This window comes from Salmo salar, chromosome ssa11, assembly GCF_905237065.1.
Source record: "Salmo salar chromosome ssa11, Ssal_v3.1, whole genome shotgun sequence".
Lineage (NCBI taxonomy): Eukaryota > Metazoa > Chordata > Actinopteri > Salmoniformes > Salmonidae > Salmo > Salmo salar.
The window spans coordinates 48,539,393-48,557,304 of record NC_059452.1 but is presented as its reverse complement, the minus strand read 5'-3'; the positions used below and the strand labels follow the sequence as shown (position 1 = coordinate 48,557,304).

At 46.0% G+C, this 17,912-nt stretch overlaps 1 protein-coding gene across 2 annotated transcripts in view; it reads right to left on the bottom strand.

The window, feature by feature from the left end:
• The window catches only part of LOC106593603 (tetraspanin-18), a 150,205-nt gene extending 133,256 nt beyond the window's left edge, over positions 1–16,949 (bottom strand). Inside the window, exon 1 of one of the 2 annotated variants that reach the window (XM_045689718.1) lies at positions 16,557–16,949. The gene's annotated coding sequence lies outside the window, so the exon portion shown is untranslated. The remainder of the gene's footprint in view (positions 1–16,556) is intronic. The other variant, XM_045689719.1, reaches the window with a different exon arrangement.
• Between the last annotated feature and the right edge of the window lie 963 nt (positions 16,950–17,912).

Here is a 17,912-nt window from a genome sequence, read left to right as displayed (position 1 = left end):
TGGCCGTGACCCCCCACTCTCTCAGGCTGAGATGGCCGTGACCCCCACTCTCTCAGGCTGAGATGGCCGTGACCCCCCCACTCTCTCAGGCTGAGATGGCCGTGACCCCCCCACTCTCTCAGGCTGAGATGGCCGTGACCCCCCACTCTCTCAGGCTGAGATGGCCGTGACCCCCCACTCTCTCAGGCTGAGATGGCCGTGACCCCCCACTCTCTCAGGCTGAGATGGCCGTGACCTGCCACTCTCTCAGGCTGAGATGGCCGTGACCCCCCACTCTCTCAGGGTGTCTCCGGGGGAGTTGGGATATGCAGAAAACACATTTCCAATTCACACATGTATATTAATAATGCACAGTTGAAATAGGACCAATATAAGCAGCTACCAGACGACCCTTAATGATAATATTAAAGAGTGAAGCTGAGAAGGCTGTGCTGCTGGAACACTACCCTAACATCCACAGCCAGCCGGACCCATCTGGTTCAGTCTGACGCAACATAAACTCTTAACATACAGAGAAGGATATTGTTTTCTGTTTTCAACCAGTAGTCCTAGGACGGGTCCCAAATCGCACCCTATTGTCTACACAGTGCACTACTTTTGACCAGAGCTCTATGGGTCGTTAGTCAAAAGTAGTGCACTACATAGGGAATAGGGTGCCATTTTGGATACGTTCCATTGTTCTCCATGTCAGGGATTTGCCACGCTGGTGGGAGTCTGTAACCCAGTACCATAATGACCAATAGGCTTCTGGCTGTAACTCACCAAACACATGAGGACATGGTGTTATTAACTGATGTTAATGTGGGGTTCTCAGAACATTATGACTGGTATGAAGACAACCACAATAACAGCATCAGGACCAGGACCAGGACCAGGCAAAGAGAACGGCCAGATAAAATGAATTCCTCTTTAATATTTAGGAAATCATTAGCCAATCTAAGACAACGCAAGAAGGTTTTTGTTAGAGGTAATTTTTTTCTATGTTTTCTGTTGTTGTGGTGGAGGGGTTCTACAGTCTGTTCTAGGGGTCTGTTGTTGTTGCCATGGAGGGGTTCTATAGTCTGTTCTGGGGTTCTGTTGTTGTGGTGGAGGGGTTCTATAGTCTGTACTGGGGTTCTGTTGTTGTTGCCGTGGAGGGGTTCTATAGTCTGTTCTGGGGTTCTGTTGTTGTTGTGGTGGAGGGGTTCTATAATCTGTACTGGGGTTCTGTTGTTGTGGTGGAGGGGTTCTATAGTCTGTACTGGGGTTCTGTTGTTGTTGTGGAGGGGTTCTATAGTCTGTACTGGGGTTCTGTTGTTGTTGTGGTGGAGGGGTTCTATAGTCTGTTCTGGGGTTCTGTTGTTGTTGTGGTGGAGGGGTTCTATAGTCTGTACTGGGGTTCTGTTGTTGTTGTGGAGGGGTTCTATAGTCTGTTCTGGGGTTCTGTTGTTGTTGTGGTGGAGGGGTTCTATAGTCTGTTCTGGGGTTATGTTGTTGTTGTGGTGGAGGGGTTCTATAGCCTGTACTGGGGTTCTGTTGTTGTTGTGGAGGGGTTCTATAGTCTGTACTGGGGTTCTGTTGTTGTTGTGGTGGAGGGGTTCTATAGTCTGTTCTGGGGTTCTGGTGTTGTTGTGGTGGAGGGGTTCTATAGTCTGTTCTGGGGTTCTGTTGTTGTTGTGGTGGAGGGGTTCTATAGTCTGTACTGGGGTTCTGTTGTTGTGGTGGAGGGGTTCTATAGTCTGTTCTGGGGTTCTGTTGTTGTTGTGGTGGAGGGGTTCTATAGTCTGTACTGGGGTTCTGTTGTTGTGGTGGAGGGGTTCTATAGTCTGTACTGGGGTTCTGTTGTTGTTGTGGTGGAGGGGTTCTATAGTCTGTACTGGGGTTCTGTTGTTGTTGTGGAGGAGTTCTATAGTCTGTACTGGGGTTCTGTTGTTGTTGTGGTGGTGGAGGGGTTCTATAGCCTGTATTGGGGTTCTGTTGTTGTGGTGGTGGAGGGGTTCTATAGTCTGTACTGGGGTTCTGTTGTTGTTGTGGAGGGGTTCTATAGTGTGTACTGGGGTTCTGTTGTTGTTGTGGTGGTGGAGGGGTTCTATAGCCTGTACTGGGGTTCTGTTGTTGTTGTGGTGGAGGGGTTCTATAGCCTGTACTGGGGTTCTGTTGTTGTGGTGGAGGGTTTCTATAGTCTGTACTGGGGTTCTGTTGTTGTGGTGGAGGGGTTCTATAGTCTGTACTGGGGTTCTGTTGTTGTTGTGGTGGAGGGGTTCTATAGTCTGTACTGGGGTTCTGTTGTTGTTGTGGAGGGGTTCTATAGTCTGTACTGGGGTTCTGTTGTTGTTGTGGTGGTGGAGGGGTTCTATAGCCTGTACTGGGGTTCTGTTGTTGTTGTGGTGGAGGGGTTCTATAGTCTGTACTGGGGTTCTGTTGTGGTGGTGGAGGGGTTCTATAGCCTGTACTGGGGTTCTGTTGTTGTTGTGGTGGAGGGGTTGTATAGTCTGTACTGGGGTTCTGTTGTTCTGGTGGAGGGGTTCTATAGTCTGTACTGGGGTTCTGTTGTTGTGGTGGAGGGGTTCTATAGTCTGTACTGGGGTTCTGTTGTTGTGGTGGAGGGGTTCTATAGTCTGTTCTGGGGTTCTGTTGTTGTGGTGGAGGGGTTCTATAGTCTGTTCTGGGGTTCTGTTGTTGTTGTGGTGGAGGGGTTCTATAGTCTGTACTGGGGTTCTGTTGTTGTTGTGGTGGAGGAGTTCTATAGTCTGTACTGGGGTTCTGTTGTTGTGGTGGAGGGGTTCTATAGCCTGTACTGGGGTTCTGTTGTTGTGGTGGAGGGGTTCTATAACCTGTACTGGGGTTCTGTTGTTGTTGTGGTGGAGGGGTTCTATAGCCTCTACTGGGGTTCTGTTGTTGTGGTGGAGGGGTTCTATAGCCTGTACTGGGGTTCTGTTGTTGTGGTGGAGGGGTTCTATAGTCTGTACTGGGGTTCTGTTGTTGTTGTGGTGGAGGGGTTCTATAGCCTGTACTGGGGTTCTGTTGTTGTGGTGGAGGGGTTCTATAGTCTGTACTGGGGTTCTGTTGTTGTGGTGGAGGGGTTCTATAGTCTGTTCTGGGGTTCTGTTGTTGTGGTGGAGGGGTTCTATAGTCTGTTCTGGGGTTCTGTTGTTGTTGTGGTGGAGGGGTTCTATAGTCTGTACTGGGGTTCTGTTGTTGTTGTGGTGGAGGAGTTCTATAGTCTGTACTGGGGTTCTGTTGTTGTGGTGGAGGGGTTCTATAACCTGTACTGGGGTTCTGTTGTTGTTGTGGTGGAGGGGTTCTATAGCCTCTACTGGGGTTCTGTTGTTGTGGTGGAGGGGTTCTATAGCCTGTACTGGGGTTCTGTTGTTGTGGTGGAGGGGTTCTATAGCCTGTACTGGGGTTCTGTTGTTGTTGTGGTGGAGGGGTTCTATAGCCTGTACTGGGGTTCTGTTGTTGTGGTGGAGGGGTTCTATAGTCTGTACTGGGGTTCTGTTGTTGTTGTGGTGGAGGGGTTCTATAGCCTGTACTGGGATGCTGTAGTGTTGGCTGGAGGGGGACAGTTCCGTGGGGGGTAAGGGGTTCAGAGGACAGTCCTATAGGAGGGGGTAGGGGGGTCGGGACAGTTCCGTGGGGGGGACGGGGGGCAGTGACCATCTGCTTTTAATTCAATTTGGATTAATTTAATCTCATTAGATTTAGGAGACCTTGAAAGAGCCACACAGCATTAATCTTCTGTTCCTCAGTCAAATAATATCCATGACAAGAGGCTGCTGAGTTAAAGCACAGGACAGACGTTTCATCAACACTATTAAGGGTATTAAGCATCAGGGAGGTTGGTTTATTTCCATATCCCTCCTTTCCTCCTCCCGTGCTGACTATCACTCCGTCATATCAATTTCTCATTAACAGAGAGAGAGCTAAGGGATAGAGGGAGAGAGAGAGAGAGAGAGAGAGAGGGCTAAGGGAGAGAGAGGGAGAGAGAGAGGACTAAGGGATAGAGGGAGAGAGAGAGCTAAGGGAGAGAGAGAGAGAGAGGGCTAAGGGAGAGAGAGGGAGAGGGAGAGAGGGCTAAGGGAGAGATATGGAGAGGGAGAGAGAGAGGGCTAAGGGAGAGAGAGGGAGAGGGAGAGAGAGAGGGCTAAGGGAGAGAGAGGGAGAGGGAGAGGGAGAGAGAGAGGGCTAAGGGAGAGAGAGGGAGAGGGAGAGGGAGAGAGAGAGGGAGAGGGAGCGAGCAGGAGAGAGAAAGAGAGAGCTAAGGGATAGAGGGAAAGAGAGAGGGAGAGAGAGAGAGAGAGGGCTAAAGGGAAAGAGAGAGGGAGAGAGAGAGAGAGGGCTAAGGGAGAGAGAGAGAGAGGAAGAGAGAGAGAGAGAGCTAAGGGAGAGAGAGGGAGAGAGAGAGGGCTAAGGGAGAGAGAGGAAGAGAGAGAACGCTAAGGGAGAGAGAGGGAGAGAGAGAGGGCTAAGGGAGAGAGAGGAAGAGAGAGAACGCTAAGGGAGAGAGAGGGAAAGAGAGAGAGAGCAGGAGAGAGAAGAGAACCTTCACACACTTTTGGTTTGGGGGATCATTGATATATGTGTTTAATGGTGATATGTTTATTAAAGTACTGTATATCAGAAACCTAGCAATCTGTGACAGAAGGCACTACTGACCTGTGCAAAAAGCGTATTAATCAGACTGAACATTTTCAATACATTCAACATAATAAACTGGTTACGTTCCAGCTACAACAGCCTTCATCAGGATCTGTGAATACATTTTAAGATGTGGTCCTTCCATCTTCAGAAAACATATCTGGAAAGTTACCACCACTCAAAAACACTCCTCAAATCTCCACTTGCTAAGTGTTGTTCACAACAATTAGGAAGTAGATCTCAGGAAATCTCTTATCTCGCTCACCACCGTTCCCAGGGTCAAGGTCTCTCCTCCCAGCTGCAGCCCACTCCCAGTCCCTGTAACAGCCTGTTTCCCTCAGTCCTGCCTTGTCCCTGACTCCCTGTCTGCATTAGTCCTGCCTTGTCCCTGACTCCCTGTCTGCATTAGTCCTGCCTTGTCCCTGACCCCCTGTCTGCATTAGCCCTGCCTTGTCCCTGACTCCCTGTCTGCATTAGCCCTGCCTTGTCCCTGACTCCCTGTCTGCATTAGCCCTGCCTTGTCCCTGACTCCCTGTCTGCATTAGTCCTGCCTTGTCCCTGACTCCCTGTCTGCATTAGTCCTGCCTTGTCCCTGACTCCCTGTCTGCATTAGTCCTGCCAGTCTGCAGGAAACCTGTCTGCATTAGTCCTGCCAGTCTGCAGGAGACCTGCCTGCATTAGTCTTGCCTTGTCCCTGACTCCCTGTCTGCATTAGTCCTGCCTTGTCCCTCACTCCCTGTCTGCATTAGTCCTGCCTTGTCCCTGACCCCCTGTCTGCATTAGTCCTGCCTTGTCCCTGACTCCCTGTCTGCATTAGCCCTGCCTTGTCCCTGACTCCCTGTCTGCATTAGTCCTGCCTTGTCCCTGACTCCCTGTCTGCATTAGTCCTGCCAGTCTGCAGGAGACCTGCCTGCATTAGTCCTGCCAGTCTGCAGGAGCCCTGTCTGCATTAGTCCTGCCAGTCTGCAGGAAACCTGTCTGCCTAGCCTAGTCCCTGTTCCCCGCCTGTGTTGGCTGCAAACCTGGGTTCAAACAGTATTCGTTCTCTTTCAAGTCCTTGAACCCTGAGGTCTGGTTGGATCAGCCAGCGTAGCAGGAGCTTGTCCCCCTGCCCTGGCCTGGCAGGAGGGGAACAAACTAATTGCCAGACGGTCTTTTAGGCCCTCAACCCCTACAGGGCTCTGCTGTTCTGGTCCAGGCTGGCAGAATGAGACCACACTGTGATCCAACAATAGAACAGACTCTGTCCTCAATGGCATCCTGTCCACTATGTTGTGCACTGCTATTGATCAGGGTGTGTGTGTGTGTGTGTGTGTGTGTGTGTGTGTGTGTGTGTGTGTGTGTGTGTGTGTGTGTGTGTGTGTGTGGTGCACTACATAGGGAATAGTTAGCCATTTGGGATACAAGCAGAATCTTATTGTCATACTGCAAGAGGAAGGAAAGGGACAGATGGACTGATCACGTGACTCACCATGACCCCTGACCCCTGGCTCTACACTCTCTTCCATGGTGACTCACCATAACCCCTGACCCCTGGCTCTACACTCTCTTCCATGATGACTCACCATAACCCCTGACCCCTGGCTCTACACTCTCTTCCATGATGACTCACCATAACCCCTGACCCCAGGCTCTACACTCTCTTCCATGGTGACTCACCATGACCCCTGACCCCTGGCTCTACACTGTCTTCCATGGTGACTCACCATAACCCCTGACCTCAGGCTCTACACTCTCTTCCATGGTGACGCACTCTGACCCCTGACCCCCAGCTAGGAGCTACACCTGGACATGGCATGATAATATGGCTAGTATGTCAAGTTCACACATGCTGTTGAACACAGACAACAACAAAAAAACAGTCCCCTTTCCCTTTCACTGTTTGTGTGTCCCAAAAGGCACCATATTTTTCCTAAATAGTGCACTACTTTTGACCAAGGCCCAGCGTGCACTACGTAGGGAATATGATGCCATTTGTGACATAGCCTGTGGCCTAATGAGCTCTCAGCAGCAGGAAACGGTGGGCTTGTCAATGGAGAGGGCCGGCCGTGAAGAGAGACACCTGTGGTGTTCACTGGTCCACCTCTTCCTGCTTCACCACAGGATCTGAGTGGTGTTCACTGGTCCACCACTTCCTGCTTCACCAGAGTCTGAGTGGTGTTTACTGGTCCACCTCTTTCTGCTTCAACACAGAGTCTGAGTGGTGTTCACTGGTCCACCTCTTTCTGCTTCACCACAGAGTCTGAGTGGTGTTCACTGGTCCACCTCTTTCTGCTTCACCACAGAGTCTGAGTGGTGTTCACTGGTCCACCTCTTTCTGCTTCACCACAGAGTCTGAGTGGTGTTCACTGGTCCACCTCTTTCTGCTTCACCACAGAGTCTGAGTGGTGTTAAATGGTCCACCTCTTTCTGTTTCACCACAGAGTCTGAGTGGTTTCTTTCAAGGTAAACTGTAGTCGTGGTTTCATTGAATTAAAGCAGACTGAATTCTGCATGCACCATTGTTAAACTTCAAACTTTATTGTTGTTTAAATTGAAAATTGCCCTCCTTTTAACCAGGCTTGGTAAATTGGTGTTCTAAAAGAAAGAACATCATTGTGGTAACTTATAACTCATAATCAAACAATGGTCTTTCTTAAAAAGTATTTATGGATCTGTAGTGGAAAATAATGTGCCAAGAAAACGATGTTGTTATTGTTTTGATCAAACACATGTCATGTTGTTAAGAGGACAGGACCAGACAGGATCTACCTGAGCAGAGCACATGTCATGTTGTTAAGAGGACAGGACTAGACAGGATCTACCTGAGCAGAGCAGAGCACATGTCATGTTGTTTAGAGGACAGGATCTACCTGAGCAGAGCACATGTCATGTTGTTAAGAGGACAGGACCAGACAGGATCTACCTGAGCAGAGCACATGTCATGTTGTTTAGAGGACAGGACCAGACAGGATCTACCTGATCAGAGCACATGTCCCTTTACCCTTCCAGTCTCCAAAGTTCTCTTTCTGGAGTGGTATAAATTCCCCCAAAATTAAGTAAAAAAAAATATATTTTTTGTTGTTTTTGTTGTTGTTCTGAACTTTCTCATCTGTGCTTCAGAACCAAAACGTTGCACGTCTTGATTGTTGACCAGTCATCAGCATTGGCGCGTAAAGGTGGTAGGGGTTAGGTTTAGGGTATGGATGTCCCAAGGATCCCGAATAGCACTAACCTATCCAAATTAGTGACCAGAAAGAACTTGTTTCTTTTCTTCCAGTTTTGCCTGGCTAAAACAGAGTAGACCTCCGTTTACCATCGTGCCTTCCATCCAATCCTATAACCTCCGCTAGAAGTAGCCTGCGCCGTGTGATTCTGCTGGTTCTGGACTCCAGAGAAGTGACGTGACATATCCCTAGTTGATTCTGCTGGTTCTGGACTCCAGAGAAGTGACGTGACATATCCCTAGTTGATTCTGCTGGTTCTGGACTACAGAGAAGTGACGTGACATATCCCTAGTTGATTCTGGACTCCAGAAAAGTGACGTGACATATCCCTAGTTGATTCTGCTGGTTCTGGACTACAGAGAAGCGACGTGACATATCCCTAGTTGATTCTGGACTCCAGAGAAGTGACGTGACATATCCCTAGTTGATTCTGGACTCCAGAGAAGTGACGTGACATATCCCTAGTTGATTCTGGACTCCAGAGAAGTGACGTGACATATCCCTAGTTGATTCTGCTGGTTCTGGACTCCAGAGAAGTGACGTGACATATCCCTAGTTGATTCTGCTGGTTCTGGACTCCAGAGAAGTGACGTGATATATCCCTAGTTGATTCTGGACTACAGAGAAATGACGTGACATATCCCTAGTTGATTCTGGACTCCAGAGAAGTGAAGTGACATATCCCTAGTTGATTCTGCTGGTTCTGGACTACAGAGAAGTGACGTGACATATCCCTAGTTGATTCTGCTGGTTCTGGACTACAGAGAAGTGATGTGACATATCCCTAGTTGATTCTGCTGGTTCTGGACTACAGAGAAGTGATGTGACATATCCCTAGTTGATTCTGCTGGTTCTTCATTTTTTAACACTCCTTTTTGAGGGTCGCGGATCAAAAATGTTTTAAACCACATGATAGTGGCAACACATGGAGTTGGGTTGATATAGTAATGGTAGGATACAGTATTTCTTACAATCTTCTAGTTTGACTGGAATTGTGTTGGTCCAGTTCTAAAATAGTTTAGCTGAATACTTCCCTCATCAGATTGGGCTGATTTCACCTCTTCTTCTTCTCAGAATTGATCAACCAGCCCGTTACCACGGTTGCAGGAAAAAAACTGTTTCAGGGTGCCCCCCCAAAAGGGGTCTGTGTACGGCTCTGTAGTTATGCCTGCTGCCAAAAGAGCTGCTCAACTAATTAACCATGGTAATTTCAACATAACTATGACTGACAGCAGCCCTATTCAGAAGAATGTGAATATAGAAGACTCTGTAGAAGATAACAGAGGACATGTATCCATCTGTAAACCCTCACAGAGACACGTTTCACATCCATCTGTCAAATAAATGAACTAGAGCCTTTTGTTGTTGTTGTTTCATTCAGATGTTTATTTTGGAATTTATTTTGTTTTACGACTAATGCCTGTCGTGTCCATCAACTGTCGATCAATGGGTTTCGCTCTTTTCATGTAGAAAATGTATTTGCTTGTCAGCTGAAAGTAAATGTAGCTATCAATCACAAAGCCTAAAGACCATTAGAGGACCAAAAACACAAGGTCTCTGGTTGCTCTCTGGAAAGCTCGTTAATTGTCAAAGGACATTTTGGTCATCCTGGGTGAAAGACAGTCAGAGCCACTCACAAACAATGATCATGTGTTTTGAGACATGATCGGGGCGCAGGTAGACTAGTGGTTAGAGCGTTGGACTAGTAACCAAAAGGTTGCAAGATCAAATCACTGAGCTGACATGGTACTAATCTGTTGTTCTGCCCCTGAACAAGGCAGTTAACCCACTGTTCCTAGGCCATCATTGAAAATAAGAAATTGTTCTTAGCTGACTTGCCTAGTTAAATAAAGATCAAATATGTTTTGAGAAAGAATGAAGGGTTTATGACCACTTGTTGACAGGTAGACGTCACCTCGACTTCCAAAGGACGTTGGGTGGCTTCCACAGTGTTGCTATACACCTACAGTGCTGCTTGAAACTATGTGAACCCTACAGGGCTGGTCATTATGTTGCTATAAAATATTAAAATAAACATAAAATCCTTATCTAAACCCCAATTCGTAATAAAGACATTAAGTAAATGACAGAAACAAAAAAATATGATATATTTTCATTGTTTATTTATCAAAAGTGGTTAGACTCAGATTAAACTCAGATTTGATGTGTGCAAAAATATGTGAACCCCTTCAGTCAATAGCTTGTGGTACCTCCATTAGCAGCAATAACTTGGAATAAACGTCTCCTATAGCCAGTAATCAGTCTCCGAGATTTGTTTTGAAGGATTTTTGCCCACTCCTTGTTACAGAACTCAGCCAATTGAGTGAGGTTTGAGGGGTGTCTGGCATGAACTGCCTGCTTCAGGTCCTGCCACAGCATCTCCATTGGATTTAGGTCAGGACTTTGACAATCCAAAACACAAATCTTCTTTCTCCTAAGCCATTCTTTGGTAGATTTGCTTGAATGCTTTGTGTACATTTACATTTTAGTCATTTAGCAGACACTCTTATCCAGAGCAACTTACAGTAGTGAATGCATACATTTCATACATATATATATATTTTTTTCCATACTGGTCCCCCATGGGAAACAAACCCACAACCCTGGCATTGCAAACACCATGCTCTACCAACTGAGCCACCCGGGACCATGTGTCATTGTCTTGTTGGAAGACCCATTTTCAGCCCAGCTTTAGCTCCTTGACTGATGGCCTGACGTTCTGAATCTCCTGGTATACTTTCGAATTCATGGTTCCCTTAATAAGGATCCGCCACTTTTTTCAATTTTCGCCTAAAATGACATACACAAATCTAACTGCCTGTAGCTCAGGCCCTGAAGCAAGGATATGTATATTCTTGGTACCATTTGAAAGGAAACACTTTGTCGTTTGTGGAAATGTGAATGAAATGTAGGAAAATATAACACAATAGATCTGGTAAAAGATAATACAAAGAAAAAACCAACCGTTCTTTTTTTCCCCTTCAACTTTGAAATGCAAGAGAAAGGCCATAATGTATTATTCCAGCCCAGGTGCAATTTAGATTTTGGCCACCAGAGGGCAGCAGTGTATGTGCAACGTTTTAGACTGATCCAACAAACCATTGCATTTCTGTTCAACGTTTTGTATCAAGACTGCCCAAATGTGCCTAATTTGTTTATTAATAACTTTTCATGTTCAAAATTGTGTACTCTCCTCAAACAATAGCATCGTATTCTTTCACTGTAATAGCTACTGTAAATTGGACCGTGCAGTTAGATTAACAAGAATTTAAGCTTTCTGCCAATATCAGATATGTCTACGTCCTGGGAAATGTTCTTGTCACTTACAACCTCATGCTAATCGTATTAGCCTACGTTAGCTCAACCGTCCTGTGGACGGGACACCGATCCCGAAGTTAATGTGGACTCGTCCAGATCCAGAGGAGGAAAAGCAGCCCCAGATCTTGACATTCCCACCACCATGCAAGACTGTTGGGATAAGGTTATTTTGGTGGTAGGCAGTGTTGGGTTTTCTGTTATTTTGGTGGTAGGCAGCGTTGGGTTTTCTGTTATTTTGGTGGTAGGCAGCGTTGGGTTTTCTGTTATTTTGGTGGTAGGCAGCGTTGGATTTTCTGTTATTTTGGTGGTAGGCAGCGTTGGGTTTTCTGTTATTTTTGTGGTAGGCAGCGTTGGGTTTTCGCCAAACATAGCGGTGTTGATTGTGACCAAAAAGGTCAATTTTGGACATGATGCACAGTCCAGAGAATGGACTTCAGGTTCTTCAGGTTTGTCCAGGTGGTTTCTGACAAAGTTAAGACGGGCAGTTTGGTTATTTTTTGACAGAAGAGCCTTCTTCCCTAGCAACCCTACCATGAATGGCATTTTGATTCAGTGTTCTCCTTATTGTTGAAGCATGCACAGTTACCTGAGACGCAGCAAGGGAGGTCTGCAAATCTCTAGATGTTATGTTTGGGTTGGCTTTTACCTGATTTATTATTGTTCTTGTGGCTCTTGGGGATATTTTGGGTGGGCTTCCACTTCTAGGCTGAGTTGCTGTCATGTTAAAGGCTCTCCATTTGTAAAGTATTTGCCTCACAGTGGACTGACTGATGGAGCTCAAATCATTTTGAGATGATTTTCTAGCCTTCTCCCAGACTGATGTGTTCTCACTACCCTCGTCCTGATGTCCTCGGCCATCTCCTTTCCTCTCTGCATGGTGTCCTTTACATTCACCTGGATGGGTAAACACCAAACTGAGCAGGTTTCTGATCTCTCTATTACCAGAGTCCCGCCCAAACTCTTTTCTTAACCATCTCTCCTTTGATTGGTTAATTTGGTACCCAATTATTGACCCACCTGATTCTACTTAACTACTTGATTTAACCCAATGCAACTTGAGGTTCACTTATTTTTTTGTACCTGCATTAATTCCTTGTTTTAAAGTTATTTTCCTTCTACACACATGATTTCTCCTACATTAACATATGGTATTGGTAAATATAAACCTGTTATGTCAGACTAAAAAGACTGGATCTGAATAAATGAAGATTTCATGGTAAAAAAACAACGTTTAAAAAAATCTGTAATTGCACAAGGGGTTCGTTCACATACTTTCCATCAGCACTGTATGTAGTTCCAGATCTGTACATACTGAAGGGGTCGGGGCTTGGCAGAATGGATACGGGGGTGGACTGGACTTTCATCTCCTTTATAGCCACTCAGTTAGACCATACATACAAGGATCACAGTTCCAGTCTGTGATATAACTGTAACTGAGATTTCAGCATTGATAAATTCCCAAACAACTATTACAGCTGGTACGCCCACCCACTAAGCCTAGACACACTCTCCAGCTACTGATCTCTATGAAGTCTCAGCGGCTGTGGGTGTTCCAGAGAGTTCCAAGCAGTGACACGGTGTGTAATTGACTTAAACCATCTGATTACTCTACCAGGCTCTACTGCCTGTCTACAGCTCCAGGTGCAGCTAGCTACCAGGTTTGTTTCCAAAATGGCATCCTATTCCACCCTATGGGTCCTGGTTAAAAGTAGTGCACTATGTAGGGGAAATGATGCCATTTGGGAAGCAGTGTCTACAGCTCTAGGTGCAGCTAGCTACACTGTACCACCCATGGGAGGAAGCATTAATAGCAGAGCAACACCTGAAATGTGGCATTTTCCTTATATAAGAGACTTGTTTTATTAAGTTTTTATCTGAAATTGCAGTAAAAGCTGGTTACTCTGAAATTGATGCCAAACCATCCAAAATCACATTTGATTTGATTTGAACCTTAAAGGGATGGTTCACCCAAATGACACATTGGTTTCCTTACCCTGTAAGCAGTCTATGGACAAGGTATGACAGCAGTCCATGCTTTGGTTTAGTTTCCCTGGCACTGTTTCCACATGCTAACATTTTTAGCATTTGTGGCACGAATCCCATTCAAGTCATGGGACCGATATTAGCATTTTTCGAGCATCAAATTCAAATCATCTATAAGTGACTTTGTTGAGCTTCACTATCAATTTCACATACTTTCAGATGATTTGGACCTGATGCACGGAAAAATGCTAATGTCGGTCCCATGACTCGAATGGGATTTGTGCCACAAATGCTAAAAATGTTAGCATGTGGAAACAGTGCCAGGGAAACTAAACCAAAGCATGGACTGCTGTCATACCTTGTCCATAGACTGCTTACAGGGTCAGGAAACCAATATGACATGTTGTCATTTGGGTGAATTATCCCTTCAATGGATATTTTCTAACACTGCCCAGTGAATTAACAACTTTTTCAGTCGCAATTTTTTTTCTCCCTGTAATGATTTGCAAGATATTGATGAAAATGAAGCATGGTTAATTCTTGGGGCGGCAGCGTAGCTTAGTGGTTAGAGCGTTGGACTAGTAACTGAAAGGTTGCAAGATCGAATCCCAGAGCTGACAAGGTACAAATCAGTCATTCTGCCCCTGAACAAGGCAGTTTACCCACTAGGCCATCATTGAAAATAAGAATTTGTTCTTAACTGACTTGCCTAGTTAAAAAAAAATATCTACGCTTAGCATTCAACTACCAAGCCTACTTTAAGTTAGTATAATGTGAATTGAAAAGTGTATGTATATATTATGTCAATTGAACATTTCTCCCAATACCTCAACACTCTTCAAGTGTTGTCCCAATACCTCTACTTCAACTCTCTTCAAATGTTGTCCCAATACCTCTACTTCTTCAATAAGCTTTACCTCTCACTCTATACAATTCTGTTAATCTCTTTGCCTCCTGAACGCCCCCAAACCCAGACCCTCTCTAACCCCAGACCCTCAGACCCTCTCTAACCCCGGACCCTCTCTAACCTCAGACCCTCTCTAACCCCAGACCCTCTCTAACCCCAGACCCTCTCTAACCCCAGACCCTCCCTAACCCCGGACCCGCTCTAACCCCAGACCCTCTCTAACCCCGGACGCTCTCTAACCTCGATCCCTCTCTAACCCCGGACCCTCTCTAACCGCGAACCCTCTCTAACCCCTGACCCTCTCTAACCCCAGACCCTCTCTAACCCCGGACCCTCTCTAACCTCGGACCCTCTCTAACCCCGGACCCTCAGACCCTCTCTAACCCCAGACCCTCTCTGACTCCAGACCCTCTCTAACCCCGGACCCTCTCTAACCCCGGACCCTCAGACCCTCTCTAACCCCAGACCCTCTCTAACCCCGGACGCTCTCTAACCTCGATCCCTCTCTAACCCCGGACCCTCTCTAACCGCGAACCCTCTCTAACCCCTGACCCTCTCTAACCCCAGACCCTCTCTAACCCCGGACCCTCTCTAACCTCGGACCCTCTCTAACCCCGGACCCTCAGACCCTCTCTAACCCCAGACCCTCTCTGACTCCAGACCCTCTCTAACCCCGGACCCTCTCTAACCCCGGACCCTCTCTAACCCCGGACCCTCAGACCCTCTCTAATCCCAGACCCTCTCTGACCCCAGACCCTCTCTGACCCCAGACCCTCTCTGACCCCAGACCCTCTCTACCCCCAGACCCTCTCTGACCCCAGACCCTCTCTGACTCTGTGTTGGTTTGAAAAGGGATTCCCTCACCAATAGGTTTCAGCTGTCTTTGTGATGGCTGAATGTAGACTACAAGCTGCAGTATGCTGGTGAGAGGAGGCCAGGACAGGAAAGACTATTTCACAAACCCAGTAAGGACACTTACAACCCCTCGTTGCTGTTATTCCATGTTATTACCTGATGTCATTACTATAGTACAGACACATATGAAGTAGGGAGAGACTAATAAGAAACATATCAGAATAGTAGCCTATTGGTCTTCAGGCATTATGGCATTATGGTTTGCAATATACAGTTAATACATAGTCTAGTGGTTAGAGCGTTGGGTCAGTAACCAGCAGGTAGCCTAGTGGTTAGAGCGTTGGGACAGTAACCAGCAGGTAGCCTAGTGCTTAGAGTGTTGGGCCAGTAACCAACAGGTAGCCTAGTGGTTAGAGTGTTGGGCCAGTAACCAGCAGGTAGCCTAGTGGTTAGAGTGTTGGGCCAGTAACCAGCAGGTAGCCTAGTGGTTAGAGCGTTGGGCCAGTAACCAGCAGGTAGCCTAGCGGTTAGAGCGTTGGGACAGTAACCAGCAGGTAGCCTAGCGGTTAGAGCGTTGGGACAGTAACCAGCAGGTAGACTAGCGGTTAGAGCGTTGGGTCAGTAACCAGCAGGTAGTCTAGCGGTTAGAGCGTTGGGCCAGTAACCAGCAGGTAGCCTAGGCGGTTAGAGCGTTGGGCCAGTAACCAGCAGGTAGCCTAGCGGTTAGAGCGTTGGGCCAGTAACCAGCAAGTAGCCTAGCGGTTAGAGCGTTGGGCCAGTAAGCAGCAGGTAGCCTAGCGGTTAGAGCGTTGGGCCAGTAACCAGCAGGTAGCCTAGCGGTTAGAGCGTTGGGCCAGTAACCAGCAGGTAGACTAGCGGTTAGAGCGTTGGGCCAGTAACCAGCAGGTAGACTAGCGGTTAGAGCGTTGGGCCAGTAACCAGCAGGTAGACTAGTGGTTAGAGTGTTGGGTCAGTAACCAGCAGGTAGCCTAGTGGTTAGAGCGTTGTGCCAGTAACCAGCAGGTAACCTAGTGGTTAGAGCGTTGTGTCAGTAACCAGCAGGTAGACTAGTGGTTAGAGCGTTGTGCCAGTAACCAGCAGGTAACCTAGTCGTTAGAGCGTTGTGCCAGTAACCAGCAGGTAACCTAGTGGTTAGAGCGTTGGGCCAGTAACCAGCAGGTAGCCTAGTGGTTAGAGCGTTGGGCCAGTAACCCGAAAGGTTGCTTGATCAAATCCCCGATCTGACAAAGTAAAAATCTGTCCTTCTGCCCCTGAACAAGACAGTTAACCCACTGTTCCGAGGCTGTCATTGTAAATAAGATGTTTTTCTTAACTGACTTGCCTAGTTAAAAAATAAATAACAGACACATTTAGTCGTGCATTAGCCTACTTTCAAAATTGATGGAAGCTGAACAAAAACTTCCCGAGTTTCTGAGACAGAGAAAACGTTGAGCACTGAATAAAAACATTTTGTTTGCTTGAGCCTATCAATTTCAGAAGCTAATGTGTCCATACTGTTTTGATGTAACAAAACAAAAATGAAAATACTTGAATAAATTACGTGGGATACAAAGTCACAGTTAAATGCAAATACAATTTCGAATCACTCCGTGACATTTTCAATACGAACAGAATGTGGGACTGAATTGGAGAGAGCGCCTTAAACTTACCCTTTATAGAAACGAGAGAAGTGGGATATGTTTCTCAAAGCATTTCAAGAACACGAACCAGTAGATATATCCAAAATGTTATGACACCGTCCTTGGGAATCACTAATAACCCTGATAAATCCAATACCACGGGCGGAGCAACAGCGTTCAGTTCAGTTCTGTGCTCATTCTTCACGGAGAGGTTGTCTCTGTGGTTGAAGTGTCCGTCCACGGTTCCACACGCGCAGCGCTTCACCTCGAAGGTGGGGTAGAGTAGCTGACGCTCACATCCCCCACTAAAAACTACGATTGTTAACATTTCAAATAATAGGGCTTTTTCTTCGAGCCAGCTTCAACTCAACTACTATTTTGATTGGCATTCGTTGCATACAGTAGAACCTAAATCATGCGTAATAACTTTAACGTTTGTTCTTGGTAGCCTATAATACAAAATAACATTTCATCCATTTGTGATATTTTTCTTTCATGTGGATGTTCTAAGGTCCAGCACACATGGCTACTCAAGAGACAGGAGGGTATTTACGACACCATATCACCTCTCTCGCTGTTGTTTTCCTCCTTTCAGATCATGACTCTTGGTTTAACCTTCCCCTCCCTCTATTCTCACCCCTGAGTCTAAGCAATAAAACACCCTTTTATATTATTCAATTCAATTTCAATTTAAGGAGTTTTATTGGCATGGGAAACATATGTTTACATTGCCAAAGCAAGTGAAATGGACAATAAACAAAAGGGAAATAAACAATACAAATTTAACAGTAAACATTACACTCACAGAAGTTCCAGAAGAATAAAGACATTCTAAATGTCATATTATTTATATATACAGTGTTGTAATGATGTGCAAATAGTTAAAATTTCAAAAGGGAAAATAAATAAACAAAAATATAGGTTGTATTTACAATGGTGTTTGTTCTTCACTAGTTGACCTTTTCGTGTGGCAACAGGTCACAAATCTTGCTGCTGTGATGTCACACTGTGGTATTTCACCCAGTAGATAGGGGAGTTTATCAAAATTGGATCTGTTTTCGAATTCTTTGTGTGTCTCTGTAGTCTGAGGGAAATACGTGTCTCTAATATGGTCATACATTGGGCAGGAGGTTAGGAAGTGCAGCTCAGTTTACACCTCATTTTGTCACATGTGCTGAATACAACAGGTGTAGTAGACCTTACAGTGAAATGCTTACTTACAAGCCCTTAACCAACAATGTATTTTGTAGGAAAATAAGTGTTAAGAAAGTATTTACTAAAATAAACTGAAGTAACCAAATAAATAGAAAAATAGAAAAGTAACAAATAATTAAACAGCAGCAGTAAATAACAATAGTGAGGCTATATACAGGAGGTACCAGTACA